Below are 23,151 nucleotides of genomic sequence, written 5' to 3'. Positions count from 1 at the left end.
ACGATAGGTCCCCCCGCATTTTGCTTAACCAGATCTAGTGGATATGCAATGTCACGAAAACATGTACATTACATATAATTTGTATATCATTACCACTAATAGCTGGTATAGTTACTGCAATGCTCTTTACGGGAGAAAACATGACTTAACCTTATGTTATTGTCCTTTGAAGATATACTGTTAAGTCTTAAAGTGACTTTAAAGTAGTAGTCCAAGCTGCCTTTTTAAAAATTTTCCCCCTTTAATATGTGCATCAATACAATCCACACAATAAGTAATTAGCTAAGTTGCCGATCGATCCGTTCTCCTGTGATTGATCGGCGAAGATTCAGCTCTGGGGTTCACTAAATGGCTGTCAGTGCAGCAGAAAAGGACCAAAGATGCAAAATTCAGTGGGGAAGATCATGTGACCAGGTAGTCACTAGATACCATTGATGCACTGCTAGAGAGAGAGGGCAGGGCTCAAAAAGAGGTGTGCCAGAGCCTGTTTCAGACGAGGAAGGGGATGTGACTTTGTAAATGGTTGCTATAGAAACAAAAAATGCTTGTTACATTATAATACAGTAAAAATGTAATTCACAGTGGCTTTAAAAATAAAAAAAATCTACAAGTATTTTCTCATAGTACAGAGCTGATTTATTTAAAAACAGCCATGTAGGATATGGTTTGGTCTGCAGCTTTAAATTAGATTAGCGTCATGTTAAGTGACTTAACAGAGCTCTGTGGCTCTGGGCCTATGAGTGAAATAAAATGATTGAGATAAATTTGTTTTGCCCTGTGGAGTTATCTGTGACATGGCAAGTAATAAAGAGTCTATACAGTACTGTGTATTGGAAGCCCACAATAACACCTCCGGTTACACAAAATATTGTAGTCCACCTTTGAACAATTTTGCTAAATTCCCCATTGCTGAAAATAATTTTAACTTCAATTCTATCCCTAATCACTACCAGCACAGTGAACTGCAAAGACATTTGCACGTTTGTATCCATGCCCTGTGTTGGTTATCAGGGGAACACCATACACTAACACCATTAGCATACACCGGAAGCATAAAATACATTATACAAAACATACAGTAAATTGCAGGCTTTTGTGGGTTGAAGGGATTCATAAAAGCATTCTTCTGGGTATGGTTCATGTATATTTCTTGCGGCTACATTTAACCATTGAAATACAGTTATTCGTGCAATTAGAATATACTAGTTGCACAAAATCAAACAGATTGAGTTAGTGACGGATACAAAAGAAAATTGTGAGCAGAAGTCAATGACAAGATAAAACTGGTATAAACATTGACTTTGCTGAATGAAAGTAGCAATTGACCCTACTGTACCTTTGCCATTCTTTACTTTTAATTAAACATAAGCAGAAGTGTCCCATAGCCCACTCTTACTATCAGTAACCCACTCTTACTATCAGTAGCCCACTCTTACTATCAGTAGCCCCCAAGGCCTGGAAAAAAACATTGCTGTTGAACCAATGAAGGAGAATGTTATGCGTCATCATAACGAAACTGCGTTCTTTTGCTTTTTCATTACATCATAGGTAACACTACCACAATGCAACCCCACAGATCCGGGTATATTAGCACAAGGACAAATATTCACATGAATGAAGATGACACTCAATTTTTTCTTTCTGTGTCAAACAGCCATTATTAGATAATATCAGTATTGTTTTGTAGAGGAAACATTTTTCTGAAACCCAAAGCAAAAAAATAAACGTAAAAAATTCTAAACTATAATAAATTATCCAGCTTTAAATAAGGAAGTGTGGCAGAGAAAGTATGCATCTCTTCCCAGTTAGTAGTTGTTAGACTGTAAGGCCAGGCGGCTACTGCAGTGCCTGCTGTGGCGGACGCTACAGGGACAAGAGCCCTCCTCTCAATGGGTCCGGGCCCGCTGCGAGGGCGCCGCACTGCGCCGAGAGTTTCTCGAGAGCAGGACTCGCGACGGAGCGCTAGGCCACGCCACCCCAGCGGTTCAGCCAATGAGGGCGAACCTGCCGGGTGGCGTCATGGCCGCGCCCCCCTCACTCCCCCCGTCTTTCCCCCTGCAGCTCACTGCAGACCGGGGAATCGGCTGCACGCGCCACCAGCCTCAAGAGCGCGCGTGCAGCGGAGGCACTGGGGCCGTAGCCTAAGAGCACCAAAAGAGAGACTGAATAAAATGTTGAAACTGTGCAAAACGTGAACCAGCAAGAAATGGGTTAAAGTTTGAATGCACAATAGGGTAGTTTGAAGAAGATCAGCAAAATATCTTATCAAGATACAGCCAAATACAGCTGCAGGCAACAATTATCAAAGGTCTATGGACAATTGACCTTCCATGAAGATAAGACCTTTGCAGCACAATTAATTTGACTAACCCAAATCTACTAACCATATCAAAGACCCTCCATCCCCTACACAACAACCACAGATAGGAGATAACAGGAAACAATGTACTATTTATCCTAATTGTGTGCTATATTATTAAAATACATTTACTTTGAGAAACTGTCTCTGTGTCAAACTCACCTTCCTTCAGTAGTCAGCTAATTCTAGAAAACTTCTAAAGACTAAATTCAATTGGATTAGAAAGGCAGAAGCAGATAAGATAACAGTAGCACAGACTAGAAAAAAAAACCTTAAATGCATGCTTGCTAATGCAAGAAGCCTGACAGATAAAATGGGTGAGCTTGAATTCATAGCTACAAGGGAGTAGTATCATATCATAGGTATTACTGAAACATGGTGAAATGAAACTCATGGCTGGGCAGTTCATTTACAGGGTTATTCCCTTTTTTGGAAGGATCAAGCAAATAGAAGAGGAGGTGGAGTATGTTTGTATGTTAAACCGGATCTAAAACCTATTATAAGGGAAGATGTTGATGAAGGGAATGATGAAAACGTACAGCAGGGCCCCGCTTCTTGGCGCTTCGCGGCGATCCGCTGATACGGCGGCACCGAGAAGGGGGTCGCCATGTTGGTTTGTAAATCGCGCATGCGCAGAACGGGCGGGTGCGACCGGCGCGCATGCACAGACCGCAGGTTGCGCGCGCATACCATAGGTTGCACATGCGCAGAACTGCAAAAATGCCGGTTTGCGCATGCGCAGAAGTGAAATCGCCGGATCCGCTTTCCGGCGATTTTCACTATACGGCGGGCCTCTGGAACGGGACCCACCATATACCCGGGGCCCTGCTGTACAGTAAAGACCTTGTGGATAGAAATTAGCAGTGGAGGTAAAAGTACAAAGAAAATGTTTGTAGGGACATGCTATAAACCACCAAATATCTGTGACTTTGAGGAACATAAAATACTTTTGCAAATGAAGAAGGCATCAAAACTAGTTCATGTTTGCATAATGGGTGATTTTAATTATCAAGACATAGACTGGGGCAATAAGATTACCGCTGCAACTAAAGGAAAGGTTTTTGAGGGTGCTTACAGACAATTACATTACCCAAATGATTGAGGAACGAGGAGAGGGGCAGCACTGGATTTTGTAATATCAAACAATATAGAAGTAAAGTAATAACATATATTCAAGTCCGGGAATATTTGGGAAACAGTTATCATAACACGGTCACTGTTCGGTTACATTATTACAGCTGAACCCCGTTATAACGTGGTCCTTGGGGGCCACAGAATCAGACCGCGTTATAACCGGGATCGCGTTAAAATTTCACCTTTAACCGGCATCTACATCTCTCTCCTCAATCACGTGCTCTCCTCTCTCTCCTGCCGCAGCTGTCGGCTCTCGTGCACGCATCATTTATTTATTTATTTTAAACATTCAATGCTTTATTGACAATGGACAAAACATTTTACACATGCAGGGATCGAACTCAGGACCTTCCATATACTGGTACCAATACATTACCTCTTGCAAGTCACCAATTCTTAATTGGAAGTTAATGACCAACAACTGGAAGCCAGTCACACACTGTTCTTTTCCAGATAATCTGATTGTGACTGCCTTGTCCTACCTAATCTGAGAATGTATTATATGTAAAGAAGTTTCTCAAAAAACAGCAGAATTACTACATACAGTTAATGGGCCTGTTTAGTGGAATACATGGTCATTACATAGCATCTATTTCTATGTTCCTATGGTCCCATTGGATTTTTGTTTGCTGGTGGATGAAATCGTGGATATGTTGGGGGTTATGTATCAAAGTCTCGTGGCTGTAAAACTTGCGACACAAAACTGCATTAAAGAAAATGAGAATATCACTTGTGAGCACATTCACATGTCTCAGACAGGTCTGCAACCCTTCTTTTCACCATTATCTCCTAGCATACAGGGCTCCCACTGCCAGGGATTCTGGGAAATGACATGCAAATTAGCGCAGTGTCACCTTTTGCTTCAAATCAATTTGGACATGGACCCCTATAAACTTATGCCTGCCGCATCAAAGAAAACAAAGACCACTGCATTCAATCAGCTGGTTCCTTTGACGTTGTGCTACTCCTTGTGTACATTCCTGCCACAGTTTTACAGCTGGTGGTTTTATACAAAATCCGTCATCATTACAAGATTGGGGATACATTGACTGGGCTGAAAAATCATTAAAGCAGCAGTTCCACCTAATCAAAGTTTTAAACATAATTCCAACAGCATTGGAACCTGGGGGCCCTGTACAGCTGAGCCATGTTATTTTCAGTTCCAGGGACCCCGGTAGTCAAGATATTTACTTGTATAGATACAGGGGTGTTACTCCTCTCTCAAGCGTTCAATATGGTGGCCAAACTTCTCTGATCCCACAAGCGAATAGGAAGCTGCAACATCATCTGTTTCTTATTCCAATTGGACAGCTATCCAAATGCCATGGGAGAACACTTATCTCAAGAACCCAGAGCTCAGCTGCAGAGGACTCCCTGATTCCAAGGGTGTTAAAAAAATGATGTTCCAAAAAATATATACATTTTATGCAGGATTGCAGCTTTAAATGTTAGGGACTGTGAACACCACATTAACAATTTTTCTTCTTCATAACTAAACCCCATTATAACTAGTTCTACCATCCACTAGTTCCACAACTTCTAGGGTAGGTTTATTGTCCTTTCCTTCCACTTGTCGTGCTTTCCTGAAAAGTACAGTCAACTTGTAAATGTATATTCCTCGTGGTGGCATTGTGAAGCTTCCAACGTACTTTGTATCTCCCACACACTTTCTAATGCTGAATTATAGTAATTCCTCCATTCCATGTTCATATGATTGTGATATAATTCCATCAGTATGGAAGGCGGTTTAATACACTGCTTTGCAAGTCTCCTCCCGCAATGAAAAGGATTTAAAGAGGACAGGTCTCACATGCCTACAGGGAAATTACTGCAGAGAACATCTTACAAGTCATTATTTCTGCACTTAATGAGTTATATTTATGTGCAAGTGTCAAAATAGTTAAGCATCGCTTGTTTAAATTGCAACCTAAGGCATGTCTCACTTGATTTAGCCATTGTAAAATGAACAGGCACCTTGATCGAATGCATACATCATTTCAAATATAGTCACAAAATCAGGCAAGCTTGAAGGGTTCACCAATCTCACGAACATCTTGTACACAATTTTCCAATTCAATTGGTTCCCTTAAACATATTTAGTCATGATTTGTACAATTTTTTCAAGTGTTTTTTATCTTTTATATATATTATTTTAAAAGTTTTTCTTTTCAGTGGGTTCTCTGGCTGGCAAGGTACATGTCAAGAAAGTGTTTCCTGCACTTGTATTCTTTCTTCTTGTCAGAGAACCAACAAGGGAAGACTTTGGGCAGGTACTTTGTCTCTGCAAGGTCCTTCTCAATATACAGTATACAAAAGGACTTAAACCCCTTCAAACTAACTAACAACATATTTAAATATAATTATAGGTGTGTGATTTCATTGCTGAAGAAGAGATCGTCTTCATTCTTATAAATGGGATGACACATTTTTCCAGCATTGGGAAGCGACTTCACAGCATACAGAATAAAGGCCTAGATGAAATTAACATGCATAGCTCTGTAATATTCCCAACTGCATTCCAGTAGGAAAAGTTTTAGATTGACATTAAGATGAGGTGCACTTCCATGAATATACTGCACCTATAAGAGTGGCAGAGAGGGGTCAAACCTTCTTGAATTCACTGCTGCCCTCTCATGTGCCCCATCTGGTCCTGTTGCAATCAGCCTGGTCCTTGCTCATAAAGTATCCCTTCCGGTATTTGATTTAACTACGTCACTTGCGGAAGAGTGAGCAAGATACAATACCCGCTGACAGCAGGGGAGGTTATATATGTTCGGAATAATTCCTCAGTATTATCAGTTTTCTTTGCACTGATATATAAAAACCTACAGTAGTTGATCACAAATATGAAAAAGCAGTATGTTACTACCTAAGAAACACCAATGTTTGATCATCTTCTAATTTCTCTCACTTTCTTCCGACTGTTATTCCTACCTCTCCCTGCTACACTCGTAACATTAACTTCTCTGTCCTGGAATCAACCCTAATCTCCAACCTCTCCTCCTTCTGCTCTTCTACCTCTGATCATCACAATCTTGTTGATACATGTCATTATATCCTTTCCTCTTCCTTCAAGTAGCATTCCCCCATTTTTTACAGAGCCAATCATACCCTCAACCTTGGCTTAACACGTCAACACTCTGATCCTGCACTTTCTCCTCTGAGTACCTCTGGAGGAATTCTCACACTCTCGTTAATTTCCTGCACTAGAAATGGCTCCTTTCCTGCTTCAATCCCGCCTCCTTTCAGGCTAAACAATAATACTTCTCTGCACTTATTCACTCTCGCAACTCGAACCCACATTTTCCTCTTATCTTTGATTGGCTCCTGCAAACTCCTTCTACCCGTTTCTCACACTCAACTATACCTCAAGATTTTGCTAACTGTTTCAAACACAGGATGATGTAATCAGTCAAGATATCTTCTATCTCACACTCCTCTCCTTCCTATCACCCCTCTCTCTACCCTGGACTCCTCATCTAGAATAGAAACAAAATTGTCTCAGCTACTATACTTCTCTCCTTCCACTACATGCAAGTTTGACGCCATTCCCTTGCACGTACTCCATCGTCTAACTCAGCGGTGCGCCAACTGGTGGGCGCGCCCCCCAAGATTATGTAGGGGGGCGCAGGTTGCGTGCGGTGAAACCTGGGGGCAGGCAGAGCTGTGCACGGGCGGCCAGAAGCTCCGTGCAGAGGCTGCTTCCAGTTCGCTGATGTGTCTGCCTGCAGAGGGGGCGGGGGGTTTGCTGCGGGGCCTTCCATGCACACAGACAAGCCCTCCTCCTCCTGTCTGTTACCCGCCCGTTTTCAGCAGCACATGGGGGGATCTAAGGCCTGGGACCCGCTGCGCTCGTTGGCGCGGGCGGCAATGTAGCGAGTTCCCCACCAGCAGGGGAATCCTCGCGAGCCGGTCCCGGTCCCCCCTGGCGGCACAGCTGACTACACGCTGTGGCGCGTCAGCCGCTAGGAGACACCACAGAATGGTGTTTCCTAGCTTCGACGCGTCACATGGTGTGGCTGTGAGCCAATGGGGAGGGGAGGCTGCGGGAGGAGGAGAGGCTTCGGGGAGCGGGGAGGAGTGTGGAGTGAAAGCAGCGTGAGTGCCTGTCTGTGTGTGTGTCTGAGTGCGTGCGTGCCTGTCTCTGTCTGTGTGTGTGTGTGTATGTGTGTGTATGAGTGCGTGAGTGCCTGTCTGTGTGTGTGTGTGTGTGTATGTATGTATGTATGAGTGCCTGCGTGTGTGTGTTTTTTTTACTTACCGGCAGCCCGTGGAGGGAGGGGGGGGAAGAGTAGCGGGTCCCTCCGCTCAAGCCACGCCCCCCCTCCCTGTCAATCCTCCCATTCCCGCCCACCTCCCGCTCCGGCCCCCCCTGTCATGGCCGCGCCCCCTCACGTCATGGCCGCACCCCCCCCGACCCATTTGGCCACGCCCCCCGCTACTACTGAAGTTTCCTGTAGACCGCAGATCGCGGTACAGCGCGTTGCACGCGTCGCCGGCAAGTAAGCCAGCCGTGCGGACGCGTGCAACGGGACCTTAGCCTAAGCAGGCTTAGGTACTCCCTCCCCCCAGTGTGTGTGTGTGTGTGTGTGTGTGTGTGTGTGTGTGTGTGTGTGTGTGTGTGTGTGTGTGTATACAAAAAATATTAAAACAAACCCTGACATCCTCCTGTGATAGAATATGTATCAGACAGGGGAAATCCCCTATGAAGACACTGATGGACCCCTAATACCCAAGGCAAGGGGAAAAAACCTATAAACACAAAATATATGTAGAACAAGGGGTTAACAATAACCCCTTGAACCTACAAGGCCGGCCTCACCCCTAGTAAATATAAAACCACACAGCAAGCATAGATAACACATGCACCAAATTGCCTAATACATGCTGATGTCAAATACATGACTAAATTCAATTTGGAAACGAAATAAAATGGTGATTTAAAAGAAGAAAATATACCTAGAGATAATAGCCTCTAGTATACAGCACACGGAAACATAACATAAGAACAGTATCCCATAGGAAAAAGGAAAGAGTAAAAAGATGATAAAGAACGCACTAGCGTTCGAAACGCGTTGGATTTTAGGTCTATGACACATTAAAGTTTATTTTTCGAATTGGGTCCTCTCCTTGCTCCCGTCGGATCGTGCGCTCCTTCCCATTCTCTGTGTGTATATAGGGACTGCAGTGTGTGTGTGTGTTGGTTGTGATTGAGTGTGTGTTGTGTCTGTGTGTGTGTTGTGATTGAGTGTTGTGTGTGTTGGTTGTGATTATGTGAGTGTTGGTTGTGTGTGCTGTGACTGTGTGTGTTGTGATTGAGTGTGTGCTGTGCTGTGTTGGTTGTGATTGAGTGGGTGCTGTGTGTGCGTGTGTGTGTGCTGTGCCTGTTGGTTGTCTGTCAGTGTGTGTGTTATGATTGAGTGTGTGTGTTGGTTGTGATTGAGTGTTGGTTGTGTGTGTTGTGATTGTGTGTGGGTGTTGTGATTGAATGCAGCGGTGCACAAACTGAGGGGGGGGGGGCGCACCGGCCGCAAGATTATTTAGGCGGGGGGCTTGCGGCAAAACCTGGGTGCACAGGCAAAAAAGATGTGCGCGCGCGGGCGGCCAAACAAAATAGTGCAGGTGGCGGCCACGTGATACGGAGGTACGGGGGAGGAGCACGCCCCAGCGCTGTGATGTCAAACGCCCCTCCATCCGGTGTCTGCGCTGTGTTCCTGCTTTCCTCCGCTGGCAACCTGCTTCGCTGCGATCCTCTGCAAGTGAAAGGGTAGGCTGCCACTATATCAATCATACTATGAATGTACAGAAATAATAAAAAAAAACAAGTGAAAACACTTCCCCGCTCGTGCTTACAAAATTATGCAGGACACCCTGTGCTCATGCTTGGAGAGTTGGTGATGTCACCGCTCTCAGCGGCAGCGTGGACGCAGCCTAATTTTGCAAGAGCGAGCTGTTGAAGTATGTAAGTATTTAGGCTGTGCTTATAGTGCCGGCGACGCAACGTCGCCCGAAAACAAATGCATTGTTGCCGCCGCGTGCGCTTATAGTAAGCGTGACATGGCGACGCGATTTTTTTAAGCTGACAATATTTGATTTTTCAGGGGCGGTCGCCTCGTGACAGCCCCTATACCAATCAGAAACTATCTGGTCGCCCACGCCGCCGCCACAAAGCAAAATACAACTTTCGCTAGCGTCGCCGTAGCGGGCACTATATGCGCAGCCTTAGACATATTTGTATTTACATTGTATACCGTTTTTATAAAGGTTTTTTTTAATGTGATTTTGATTACATCAGGCAGGGAGGGCCCGAGAAATTTCATGGATAAAAAGCTCGGCATAAAAAGTTTGCTCACGCCTGGTCTAACTCCCTGTCTGCTCCCTATACTGAGACACATTTTGAACTCCTCGCTCAGCGAAGGCACTTTAAAATATTAAATAGTCACACATATACTTTAAAACAACACCCTTGTCATCCCATGTATTACCGTGCCGCAGGGCTCTGTCCAGAGACCTCTCCTTTTCTATCTTTACACACTTTGCTTTGGTGATCTCATTAGCTCCTTTAGTTTCAAATATCCCTTTTATCTAAATGACACACAATAGGCAACTTACAGTCTCTAAACTTCATCTCGACTAGTGCAACCTTCTCCTCTCTGGCCTTCCTGCCTCCCAATTCAATACTTTCCGATAAAACCAAAATGCTGCTGCAGAGATGTATCTCTCTCTCTCTTATAGGTTTGTCTCTGCCCCTTTCCTCACAAATTCCCTTTAACGACTCCCCTTCAAGGTCTGCATTAACTACAAGATTTTACTCCTCTCCAACGCGCTAAATTCTGCTACCTCATTTTATACCGCAGTTCTCAATATGACCCTTTTCACCCCCTATGCTCTTCTGAAGGCCGTTTCCTCTCGGCACCATTTGTCTCTACAGCATTGACACGTCTGAAATGCTTCTCACATTTGGGTCCCTACGTGTGGTACTCCCTTCCCCGCAGCATTCACCAATCCACATGCCTCCCCATTTTCAAGGCAGGCCTAAAATTGAATTCCATATCTAATGGGTAATTTAGGCCTGATGCTACTCCTCACACTCCTGATGCACTTACATATCCCTTAAATATAATCTCTACTGGACTTGCTCAAATTATATTCTATACGTCTACTAATATAATATTTAGATTGTAAACTTTGCAGGACGGGGCTCCCCAATTCCTTTTGCTTAACTTTGTGTTTAACACACCTGCAAAACTTTGTATATTATCTCCTTGTACTGCATTATAGCTCTGTAAAGAGCTGGGTACATTGGCACATATACATACACAGTGCACAGTGGTAGTAAACTATTTAAAAGGTTCCATGTGGACACCGAAGCCCTTTTTAATGAAACCAATAAAAGCATTTTCAAATATGTTTGGAATGTCACCCTGTAAACGAAAGAATCTGACTTGGTGTATTTTGTTCATTTCCCGCGCATTCCTTTCGCAGTCTCTAACAGATCTTCAAATGTAGGTGTTATTGGGGAGCGCAGATACCACCATATATGAAAAAAATATAAACAATATATAGTGTAGTATTTTCTTAGATAGGAGACATCTTTGGTAAAAACAGAAATGGGGACTCACACTTTCCCAGTGAATCAACGGCAATGGTTTAACCCGATGGATGGTCAGCTCAGGTGGACACAGCGCGTTTGTCCTCAATATAAGAAGAACACACTCTTAGTGCAACATTGCTAGTTCAATATAAGTTATATTAAAACGAATAGTATCAGACTTACATTTGAACACAATGGCATATACACATAAGAATTATAGATGGCCCGATTCCTCTAGGCAGTCTCTAACAGGACAGACGTTCTGCATAATCGTGAAGATGCAATCACGAGGTGCGTGAGGGGAAGCGGGACAGGCGAGGGATCACAAGTAACTGTCAAGAACACTTCAGAGTCCTCCGTGAAATGGCAAAGAAAGCAAAACAGTGAAAATGTTGCTTTCAAAATGACTATTTGTTGAAAAGACCGATTAGGTGACTTGCAAAAACATTTTTTTTTTGCGTTATGTAGGATAGTCCCTTTAACTATTTCCCTGCCAAAGGGGCCAGCAATGCATTGCAAAACTGTGAAGGGGTTAAGAGGTTTTATTATTGCTTTTTGACTTCTGGATGTTGAAGCTGATCACTTACTTCCCTGGGAATCCCTACCATAGATTTTATGCTGCAGAAAGAGTGAATATAAAATAATCACTCTGAAGCCTCTTAACCATGCAAACCATTGTAATGATTTCCCTTTTAGAGGATTGGAAGTTTGGAAATTACCAATTTAAGAAGCAGGGGGTTTTTTTTGTGTGTGTTTTTTTTTTTTTTTTTTTTTCAAAGGTTTTTATTAGGCAAATACTTATTTCACAATATACATGTTATATATGTTAATACAGCCTAATACAAATTTTCTCAATTTTTTGGTTAAAGAAACCAGAAAGAGACAGGAAAGCTCATCGCCCCCCTGACCCTCCTGGGGTAGAGAGGGGAACGCGAGAATGGAAACAGAGAGTCAGAATATGGAAAGGGAGAGGGGGGAAGGTGGGGAGGGGGGGGGAAAGGGGGAGGGGGGAATACCTGTTGCTTATCACGTCCTCAGAGTATTTCTATTGGAGTTTCTAGACTCGTTCTTTTTACTTTGTGTTTTTGAGTTAGGGGCGTGGGGGTGCCATATGGGTTAACCACGGGTCCCATGTTTTATTAAAGGAGTCCGTGGATCTTTTTAAGAAAGCCGATAATTTCTCCATGTTCATTACCTCTTGTATCCTATTTTTTATCGTTTGTCTTGAGGGGGGAGACACTTTCTTCCAGGCGGCTGCCACTGCACATCTAGCCGCTGTTAAGATGAAGGAGATTAATTTACTTGTTGGTCGGTCCACATTTTCTAAGGGCCTGGCCAACAGGTAGGTCAGCGGGTCAACAGGGATTTTGAGGCCGGTGACCTCTTCTATTAATTTTTGAGTGGTTCCCCAGTATTTTTGAATTTCCGGACATGTCCACCAAATGTGTGCCATGTCCCCCTTTTGACCGCAACCTCTCCAGCATAGATCGGACGCCTGGGGGTAGATTTGGTTTATTCTAACTGGGGTAAGATACCAGCGGAACAGTATTTTATATATATTTTCTTTGATTGTGGTACATATGGAGGTTCCTGAGGCATTCTCCCAAATTCTTTCCCAGTCCTCTCGGTCTATAACTATGCCCAATTCTGCTGCCCAATGCAGCATATAATCATGGGTGGGGGCTTCTATAGCCCTTTCTAATACTGCGTAAATTTGTGTTATAAGACCTTTCTGGTGGCCTGTTTCTCGACAGAGCCGCTCAAAAACTGTGAGAGGGGGAAATTTCAACGTTGGGGATAAGGTACGAACAAAGTGCCGAATTTGTAGATACTTAAATACGTCCAGCCTTGCTATTTCATATTTGATTTGTAGATTTTGTTGTGTGTGTTTTTTTAATAGAATGGGAACCAATGGGTCCTCCAGAACCCCAGTCCTCCAGGCTCCAGGGACTCCCCGTTTCCTGAGATACTCAACAGTGAAGTTGCAGATTTTAAATCTCTCTCCAGGGGAAACAAAATGGTCATCAAATCTTCTGGATCCCGCAGACTAACATGAAGCCACAATATCACCCACCAAAGTTTTCTGCTTGGCGCCCATTTAAATCCCCTGGAGAAACCCTGCAGTAACCCCGATGTATTACAGCTCAACCCCCTTATAACGCTGTGCTTGGGGTCCAAAGAATCCCATTGCGTTATAAGCAGATCGCGTTAGAAATAATGTGCAATTGTATTCATTGTACAATAAAGTATTTAAGATACCAATAATCGTGTTGTAAAATCTTCATAAATACGAAAATTGGGAGCCACGCCAACATTGCGTTATAAGCGGATTCGCGTTGTAATGGATCACGTTATTACGAGGTTGAGCTGTAATTATAGGCAGGATTGCTGCATTAAGGATCAGTGGCTCACATTCGATCAAGGCTTATAGTACAAAAACTTGATTCAATGTTTTCTTCATTTTAAAAGGAGGAGTTGCATTATTATTATTATTATTATTAATAATAATAATTGAACAAAAAACAAAACTGGTCTATGTATCAAGGCAAAACTGGTGCAAATCAGGGGCAAAACAATTCTCCAACATTCTCCAACGCTATTGTACTGCACTACAGAATATGTTGGTGCGTTATAAATAAATAATAATATTTATTATTATTATATGTATGAAAGAAACAAATCATATTGGTTTCAATGGGACTTGTTTCTTTGATACATCTTGTGCAGTCTTTTTGGATATGTTGCCGGGAATAGAAATTAGACCCAGTGAGACATATTAACTGCTCCTGGAATCTATAATTATGCCCATAAATCGGCAGCATGTAATTACATCAGAGATGACATTACTAAATCACTGACCCCTATCAGTAAAATCTATGACCTCGTCCTCGTCCATAATCATAATCATAATCCTCTACAATTCAATTTGTCGTTTTGTTCTCCAATGCAACTACAACACACATCACTGCAATATGCTCAAAGAACTAGATTGGTCATCACTAGAGTCTAGGCGCAAAGTTCACCTTTCCTGTCTTGCCTTTAAATTCTTCATGGGCAAGCTACCCAGCTATCTGAACAAGCTCCTCACCCCTACCACCTGCAGCACCACCTGAGATCAGACTCCAAAAGACTGTTCATGGTCCCAAGGCTCAACAAAGTATCCGGACGTTCCTCCTTCTCCTACCGTGCACCCCAAAACTGGAACAACCTACCAGAGACTCTCACATCCACCACAAGTTTAAATTCTTTCAAATCTAAGGCGGTCTCACATTTTAATCTGGTCTGTAACTGTTTCATACGCCCATAATATATATTTTCTTTAACTGTCCACGCAATGTCTTGTATATAATGTATACCCTGTTCATTTATATAACTGTATTTGTAACCATGTATTATTTCTTTTACTCTGTGCCCAGGACATACTTGAAAACGAGAGGTAACTCTCAATGTATTACTTCCTGGTAAAATATTTTATAAATAAATAATTATAGAACACTATTTCTGATTAAGGAGATGTAACACCTCACACACTGTCTTATTACTTCTTAGAAATATCCTTGGACAACTAGTTGGTCACTAGGAAATACAAAGGCTATGCAAGGTTTTGCCAAAGTGCAGAAACACCAGTGGTCGAAGTGTGATGGTGCAACAGGGTCTCTAGTACCACAACTTTATCAAACGTACCGAAACTTGGCTCTCAGTGAAAAGTATTGACTGCCCACCGAGGTCCTGGGAAATTTCCCAATGGGCCCAGTATCTGGTGGCCTGCGGCACAAGCACAACAGTCCCCTCTCACTCTAGCAACGGGTCAGCTGCTTGATGACCGTGAGCTGATACAGATTTCGCCCTGATTTGTTTGCCCAGATTATATTTAACACAAGAATACAGAGCTCACATAATAAACACAGGTCACAATACTGCTGACATACACTGCTTATGTAACAATGCACCTATGTGACCCTTATCAGGAGATTACAGTGAGGACGGCGAGATGAAAAGCAATCTACTAAATGAGTTTGTGAGGGATTGCTGGAGTACAAATGAGTATTAAAATTTACAACAAACACAAAAAGATGGCCATTTTCAAAGTATGCAATCCCTGGTAACTGACCAAAAAACATTTTGTAAAGAAATTAACAATCTAACCGACTTCCTTAGACAAATGTAACCATGGTTAAACTAAATAAATGGTTGTTTTTTTGGGGGGGGGGGGAATTTATGGATACATTCCTTTATCTCAGGGCCTCTAAATAGAGGGATGTCTGTTAATTAAGAACTTCCTTAAACATTATTATAGAAACAAGTATTATAGAAGCAAAGTTATGAAGTATTTTATATATTGAGGCAAAGTTTAGAAGTCAAAAGAAAAGGGTTTTTTTACCCTTCAGTCATAAAACTGTCATGGGGCTGATTGAAGAAAAGGGGTTGAGGACACACCCAGAATGTATGTTTCAATGTGTTTTAAAGCTGCAGACAAAGCAATATCCTACATGTGTGTATTTGTTTTTAAATAAATCTGTTCTGTACTATAAGAAAATACTTGTAGCATTTTTTTTAAATAAACTCTAAATGACATTTTAATGTATACATTATATACATTGTACATAGCAACCATTTACAAAGTCACCTCCCCTTCCACTTCTGAAACAGCCTCTGGCACACCCTTTTTTGAGCCCTGCCCTCTCTCTAGCCCTGCCCTCTCTCCAAATGGTATCGAGTGGTCACATTATTTTCCCCACAGAACTTTGCATCTTTGGTCCTCTCCTGCTGCACTGACAGCCACTAAGTGAACCCCCGAGCCGAATCTTCACCGGTCGATCACAGGAGAACAGATCGATCGGCAACTTAGCGTATTACTTATTCCTAGCAATTATAATTATTTTTTTTGTCTTTGGTGGTGTATATATACTGTATTGTGACAGAGTGAGGGATGATATTAGGTAACTTGCATAGGTGAAAGGTGAGTCGGGTAGATAGCTGTGTATTAACCCTTGTCACATATACAAGTCACATGCTCACAGGTGTGCCGCCGTTCATGACAAAAGCCAATAAAGAAGGTGGAGGTGAAGGGACAATTTGCTTGTGCAAACTCTTGTTGAACATGCACACAGTGAGTGACATCCCAAAAAAGGGGGCAGCCAGAGGAAATCCACCCCCTCCCAAGTCTCAGCTCAACATGTTTACATGTTTACATACTAACTTTTTTTACATTTTTTAAATTATTATTATTCCTATACATCTTGGAATTTGGTACAAATGACATCACCCAGATTTGCTGTAACCCTGAAACATGTCACTGCCACTGCACAGTTGCAAAGACAACAGGATGTTTTCTGCAAATCAATGACTGAAAGTGATTCCTCACTGAATAAATACTGACCTTATGCTGTAGCAAAGTGCTGCCTACAAACTTACTGCTTGAAATAAAACAAACTGGTAAGCAAAGTGGGATGCTTCCTAATGGCCCCGGTCTCACCGCGCGCTACACGACGTGCACGCGCTTAGGTGCATGCATGCGTTTGTCAGAGATGTCTAGCGGCCAATGGTAGTGTTCAGTATTGAAACTACCATTGGCTGCAAAGTGCGGTGTCAACGCTGCTGCAGTCGCGGGAGTCTTTTCAATCTGTGATCTCCGGCTGCAGCAGTGTGACGTCAGTTTCAGCAGCCAATCAATGTCCAAGACGTTTTACATTGATTGGCTGCTGAAATTGACCAGAGACTCGGCAGTGGGGACGGGACAGGGGGCGGGGGACCCCCTCAGTATATGATCCCCTCAGTGCAGTGGGTTTCGGGGCAGATCTGTGCTGGGGTGGTGGGGGTGGGGGTAGTTATGAAACCTCTGTAAATTAAACTAAAACTAAAGCACCCGTTATAGAAGACAAAATAAAGGCAGCAGCCCTGCCATTATAGTTGTAACTATAAATATTTCGTCCTTAATTTCACTAGCAACATCAAGGCTAGATTTTGTTTACTTGTGATAAATGTGGTGCAGTTTTTTTGGGCCAGTTTTTCAACCGAGAGACCTTAGGCTTGGTCCCCGCTGGATACTGCAGCGCCCGCTGTGGTGTACGCTGCAGGGACGAGAGCCCTCCCCTCAATGGCGCCGGTCCCGCTGTGAGGGGGGGGCGCAGCGCTGTGGCGAGAGTTGCTCCTGCTCTCAATAGAATTTAGAGCAGGACTCGCGACGGAGCGCTAAGCCACGCCCCCCCCCTCGGTGGTTCAGCCAATGGGGGTGAACCTGCCGGGTGACGTTATGGCCGCGCCCCATCACTCCCCCGCCACGCCCCCCCCGGTCTCTCTTCCTGCAGCTCACTGCAGACCGGGGAATCGGCTGCACGCGCCACCAGTCTCGTGGGCGCGCGTGCATCGGAGGTACTGGGGCCTCAGCCTCAGAGGTTGATCTACTGACGGTTAAAAAGTGGCACAAATGGCAAAATTGAAAATTACATGTAAAAGAGTAAAAACAGGGTGTGTTTGGATATGGAGATCTGCCCACAAAGCAACAATGAAGAGCATTTTATAGTAAATAAGTACCAATGCTTGTGCTAGTTAAAGCTACAGTTCAAGCAATATCCTACATGTGTTTATTTTTAATAAATCAGTTCTGTACTATGAGAAAATACTTGTAGCATTATAAAAAATAAACATTAAGCAATTTTAAAGACATTTTAATGTATTCTAATGTAACAAGCATTTTTGTTCCTATGGCAACCATATACAAAGTCACATCCCCTTCCCCTTCTGTAACAGCATCACCTTTTTGAGCCCTGCCCTCTCTAGCAGTGAACCAATTGTATCTCGTGCTTGCCTGGTCACATGATCGTCCTCACAGAACTTTGGCTGTCAATGCAGCAGAAGATTACCCAAGATGCATTCAGTGAACCCCCGAGCCGAATTTCAGCGATCGATTACAGGAGAACGGATCAATCAGCAACTTATCTAATCACTTGTCAGTGTGTAGATTGTATCGATGCACATATTGAATTAATGTAAAAAAAAAAAAAATTCAAACGACAACTTGAATTGCAGCTTTAAGATAGGCTTCTGGACTGCCTTTTAAGGCTATTAATATTGATTTGAAAGGCAACCCAAACTTCACAAGCTGCTTCAATTTCTCTTCATGATGATAAAATAATACCAGGGAATTGGAATGCTAGTTAGGCTGCGCTTATACAGCCGGCGACGCGATCGATGACGTCACCCGTCACCATTGCGACGAGTTGTATTTTGAAGTTTAGGCGCCGTCGCTGGATGACGTCATAAAAGGGGAGGGCAGAGGCACGGAGAAGCTCCCAATTGGCCGCAAAGGGAGACCGTCGCCGAAAAAATTAAATATCAGTGACTACCAGATTTCTGGTAGCACTGTCGCTTTGTCGCCGTCGCGTGCACTATAAGCGCCGGCGACAATGCATTTGTTTTGCCGCAACGGCGATGTCGCATCGCGACGCAGTCGCCGGCATTATAAGCGCAGCCTTAGCTTATAGCGTTAGTGCAGGATCCCGAGTGATACATAACCCTCTGTGTCTCCGTCATTCTTCTCTTTTACTAAAATTCCCTCACCAGTGTTTCTCAGCCAATAGAAAGCGGGGGGTTACATTTGGCTTCTGACAGATACCCCAAACAATCACCATAACCAAAACGTAGATAAGAGGTTATATCGGCAGCACCTCCTTGCTGTCCAGGTTATTTAGCCACCGGCATCTTGCCGCCACCATTCAGCTGCCGCCAATCAGTCGCATGGATATTTAGCTGCCGGCCATTTTGCCGCAAAGGTAACCTTACCCCTAACCTCACCCCTTACCCTAAAACCCCTAATCGGACCCCATATCCTAAATACCCCAAACCTTAACTCCTTATTCTAACCCCCTACCCCTTACCCTAAAACCCCAAACCTCACCCCTTACCCTAAACCCCAAACCTTACCCTAAAAACCCAAACCCTAAAACCCCTAACCCTAAAAACCCAAACCTTACCCTTTACCCTAAAACCCCAAACTTAACCCTAAAACCCCTAACCTCACCCCTTACCCTAAAACCCCTAACCTCACCCCTTACCCTAAAACCCCAAACCTCACCCCTTACCCTAAACCCCAAACCTCACCCTAAAACTCCTAACCCCACCCCTTACCCTAAAACCCCTAACCTCACCCCTTACCCTAAACCTCACCCTAAAACCCCTAACCCCACCCCTTACCCTAAAACCCCAAACCTCACCCCTTACCCTAATACCCCAAACCTCACCCCTTACCCTAAAACCCCAAACCTTACCCTAATACCCCAAACCTCACCCCTTACCCTAACATCTCCAACCTTAACTCCTTATCCTAACCCCCTAACCTCACCTGTTACCCTAACCCCCCTAACCTTACCCCTTACCTTAACCCCCTAACCTCACCCCTTACCCTAAACAGCTTAACCCCTTACACTAAAACCCCTAAAGTTAACCCCTAATACTAATAAACGATAATGCACTCACCTTAGCGCAGGTGGCAGCTAAGTGGCTGAGGCGAGATGCCAGCGTGAGATGTCCCATTCCGCCTCCTAGGACCAAAGCCATTGGTGTTGCTTTGTTGGTTAAATATAGGTGTTGACACCATAGTTTAAAAACGAAGACAAGTATAAGTGTTTTAAAATAATTTTTTCGACGTTTTATGTTTCCATAGTAATTGGCGTGTTGATGATCTTTATCTAATACCGTTTGTGAACACATTGTAGCTGCAGGTTATTTGTTGAAAAAGACTATGTTCCTGTTGCTGTTTTGTTTGGCTAATGATAGCAGAATAATTGCCTTAAAGAGAAAGCAGCAAGAATTTACAGATGAGATTTCAACAGACCTAGAGAAAATAGAAATTGACTAATTTTTACACAGAAACAAATACTTGTACATTTTACTTTAAGGGTGATCGAATCTGATATTGATAAATTGTTTAAAAAAAAATAAAAAAAAGTTTTTTTAGCCTGCTACATGTATGTATGTCTTTATTTATATAGCGCCATAAGTGTACATAGCGCTTCACATTAGTACTACACGTGACAATCATATAAATAACAAATAATACAAATAACAAATCATGGGAATAAGTGCTTCAGACATAAAAGTAACATTTAGGAAGAAGAGTCCCTGCTCCGGGGAGCTTACAATCTAATGGCACTGCCCTTTTAACAGAGGTACCCTGTTCCATGTATTATATATAATGCCACATTTAGCAAGTCTCGGCAGTAAATACCAAAACCCCAGATGAATCTATGTCTAAGAGGCTAATAATGCATTAGCACGATTTGACATTTCCTAATTCTCATCCAGTCCAAAAAAAGCAATTTCTTTCATTTGCTTATTTCATCACCATGACATATTTTTAATATATATATATATATATATATATATATATATATATATATATATATATTCAGCTAAAAAAAGAAACCTATGCCAGCTGAGTTTCCAAGCAATTGCCTTGATTTTCTTATTTCATCAGAATAAAATTATATATATATATTCAGCTATATACATTCAGCTAAAAAAAGAAGCATTTGCTAGCTGAGTTTTAAAGCAATTGCAGTACAGTACATCATTGGCTTGGAATATTTGGGCAACACTGGCCTATAAGTAAACACTGAATATTATCAATATAAATGAATGCCACATTCAAACTCTCATACATGAAAAACGGCTTAGCATATATAAAATGGAGGCTGTATTTGATTAATTTGAGTCATATTTGAATTAAATTCTTAACCATTTTAATATGAATATACAAGCCACATTAACACCCAGGCAATGCAACCGACATCAGAATCCAATGCTATCAATGTGTTGAAACAAAGGATATATAGCAAACAGCAATTACATGTCACATGAAGCATTTGTTTTCTTCAGATACAACTGCAAAGAGAATCAGCATCAGATGTCTGCCTGCATAACCCAACATTACAATATATGCAGCAGATCACTACAAATATCAAACACCCCAAATATGCATCACTGCTACAGCATGTACTGACACACACCACCATCAAAGGCAGGGAGTTCATTCTCTGTATATAGTGAGAACCAGTAAAGCCAGCATCCCAGACACCAACAACAAAGATCCCCAATAAAGGCGACATGTAGCTGTTATATAAAAATGGTAGCACCCAATCACTCAACAATAAAAAAAAGTACCGTCGGTGCAAATGAAGAAGACATATGAGTCCGGACCAGATCCCCGCTGCCCTCCCCCTGCGTGGTTGCATAGACGAGTCTTGATCCTCACCTTATAATAATTTTATAATAACCCCTATGATGAGGCTGGGGGGTGGTGGTAAGAGATCGATGCCTGGTGGAAAGGTGATGATGCACAGCGCTGCGCCCCCTTTGCACGGACAGCAGAGGCACTGGATAACCGTGTGACTCTTATCGCACGCCCGGTGCAGCCAGCTCATTCATTTGCTCGGGATTCCCACTAATCGCTCACCTCGGCAAGGATGCTCCTCCCTGGGTGCTGTATGATACTGCTCAGCGGACACGGCCAGCCAGGCGGATTCCAACCCCAGCACCCAGCTTCTGTCTGCTGCCCCAGCTTCTCTCTGACGTGAACATCATCATCATCATCCCCTGCACTGCCACACACCCCCCTCCTACTTGTACCTCCAGGGCTGACTCATGTGCATTGCAAACGGCAGCCACTGGGGAAAATGTACTTAATAGTGTATACTGTATATACAATTCTAGAGATCATTTATTAAAAAAAATATATATATATTTTTTTTAATTTATTTATTTTTTTAATAAATGATGTCTAGAATTGTGACTCCTGAAACATATATATGATATGATATGTATTTGATTAATTCTGGAGTCATATTTGAATTCAATTCTTAACCATTTTAATATGAATATACCAGCCACATTAACACCCACATTAAAAACAGCATGCATTGGCTTGAGGATTTGCTTGTGTAATACGAGCTTGAGACAAAAAGTGGAAACTGAGTGCTCATTTGCATGTCATTTCCCAGAATCCCTTGCTGCAGTGGAAGCGCCGTATGCTGGGCGACAGTGGGGAAAGACAGGGTTGCAGACCTGTTTAAGACATGCAAATGAACATACAGTAATATTTACAGTTGCTTTATGCTTTACTGTGGAGGGTTTTTGTCACTTTTTTACCCACCATAATCTTAATAATAGTGGTGATTACCTAGTCTAGTCTCAAACCTTGTAAGCCATTAAGACCAACTGTGAGTGGGTTTAATGGCTTTGCATGTCATCCCAGCCTGTGTGTAAAAGCTGTGTTGAAAACAGCATGCATTGGCTTCAGGATTTGATTGTGTAATTGAGACAAAAATTTGCTTGAGACAAAAGGTGGAAATGAGTGTTCATTTGCATGTAATTTTCCAGAATCCCTTGTTGCAGTGGCAGTGCTGTATGCTGGGTGACAATGGGGAAAGACAGGGTTGCAGACCTACACGCACGCGCACACACACACACCTCTCTACCTGGAAGCAGCCTCAGCACGGAGCTTTTGGCTGCCCGTGCCCAGCTCTGCCCGCCCCCAGGTTTTACCGCACGCAGCCTGCGCCCCCCCTACATAATCTTGGGGGGCGCGCCCACCAGTTTGCGCACCGCTGAGTTAGATGATGGAGTACGTGCAAGGGAATGGCGTCAAACCTGCATGTAGTGGAAGGAGAGAAGTATAGTAGCTGAGACAATTTTGTTTCTATTCTAGATGAGGAGTCCAGGGTAGAGAGAGGGGTGTGAGGAAGGAGAGGAGTATGAGATAGAAGATATCTTGACTGATTACACCATCCTGTGTCTGAAACAGTTAGCAAAATCTTGAGGTATAGTTGAGTGTGAGAAACAGGTAGAAGGAGGTTGAAGGAGCCAATCAAAGATAGAGGAAAAGGTGGGTTCGAGTTGCGAGAGTGAATAAGTGCAGAGAAGTATTATTGTTTAGCCTGAGAGGAGGTGGGATTGAAGCAGGAAAGGAGCCATTTCTAGTGCAGGAAATTAACGAGAGTGTGAGAATTCCTCCAGAGGTACTCAGAGGAGAAAGTGCAGGAGAGTGTTGACGTGTTAAGCCAAGGTT

The 23,151-nt window shown here is 43.0% G+C and overlaps 1 protein-coding gene across 3 annotated transcripts in view; it reads right to left on the bottom strand.

Annotated features, from left to right (window-relative positions):
* The window catches only part of FAM169A (family with sequence similarity 169 member A), a 55,143-nt gene extending 33,450 nt beyond the window's left edge, over positions 1-21,693 (bottom strand). Inside the window, exon 1 of one of the 3 annotated variants that reach the window (XM_075591577.1) lies at positions 21,541-21,693. The gene's annotated coding sequence lies outside the window, so the exon portion shown is untranslated. Of the gene's footprint in view, positions 1-21,248 lie in introns of all 3 variants that reach the window. The other 2 variants (XM_075591596.1, XM_075591586.1) reach the window with 2 other exon arrangements.
* Between the last annotated feature and the right edge of the window lie 1,458 nt (positions 21,694-23,151).

This window comes from Ascaphus truei, chromosome 1, assembly GCF_040206685.1.
Source record: "Ascaphus truei isolate aAscTru1 chromosome 1, aAscTru1.hap1, whole genome shotgun sequence".
NCBI lineage: Eukaryota > Metazoa > Chordata > Amphibia > Anura > Ascaphidae > Ascaphus > Ascaphus truei.
The sequence above is the reverse complement of the archived record's forward strand: the minus strand, read 5'-3'. Positions and strand labels throughout refer to the sequence as shown.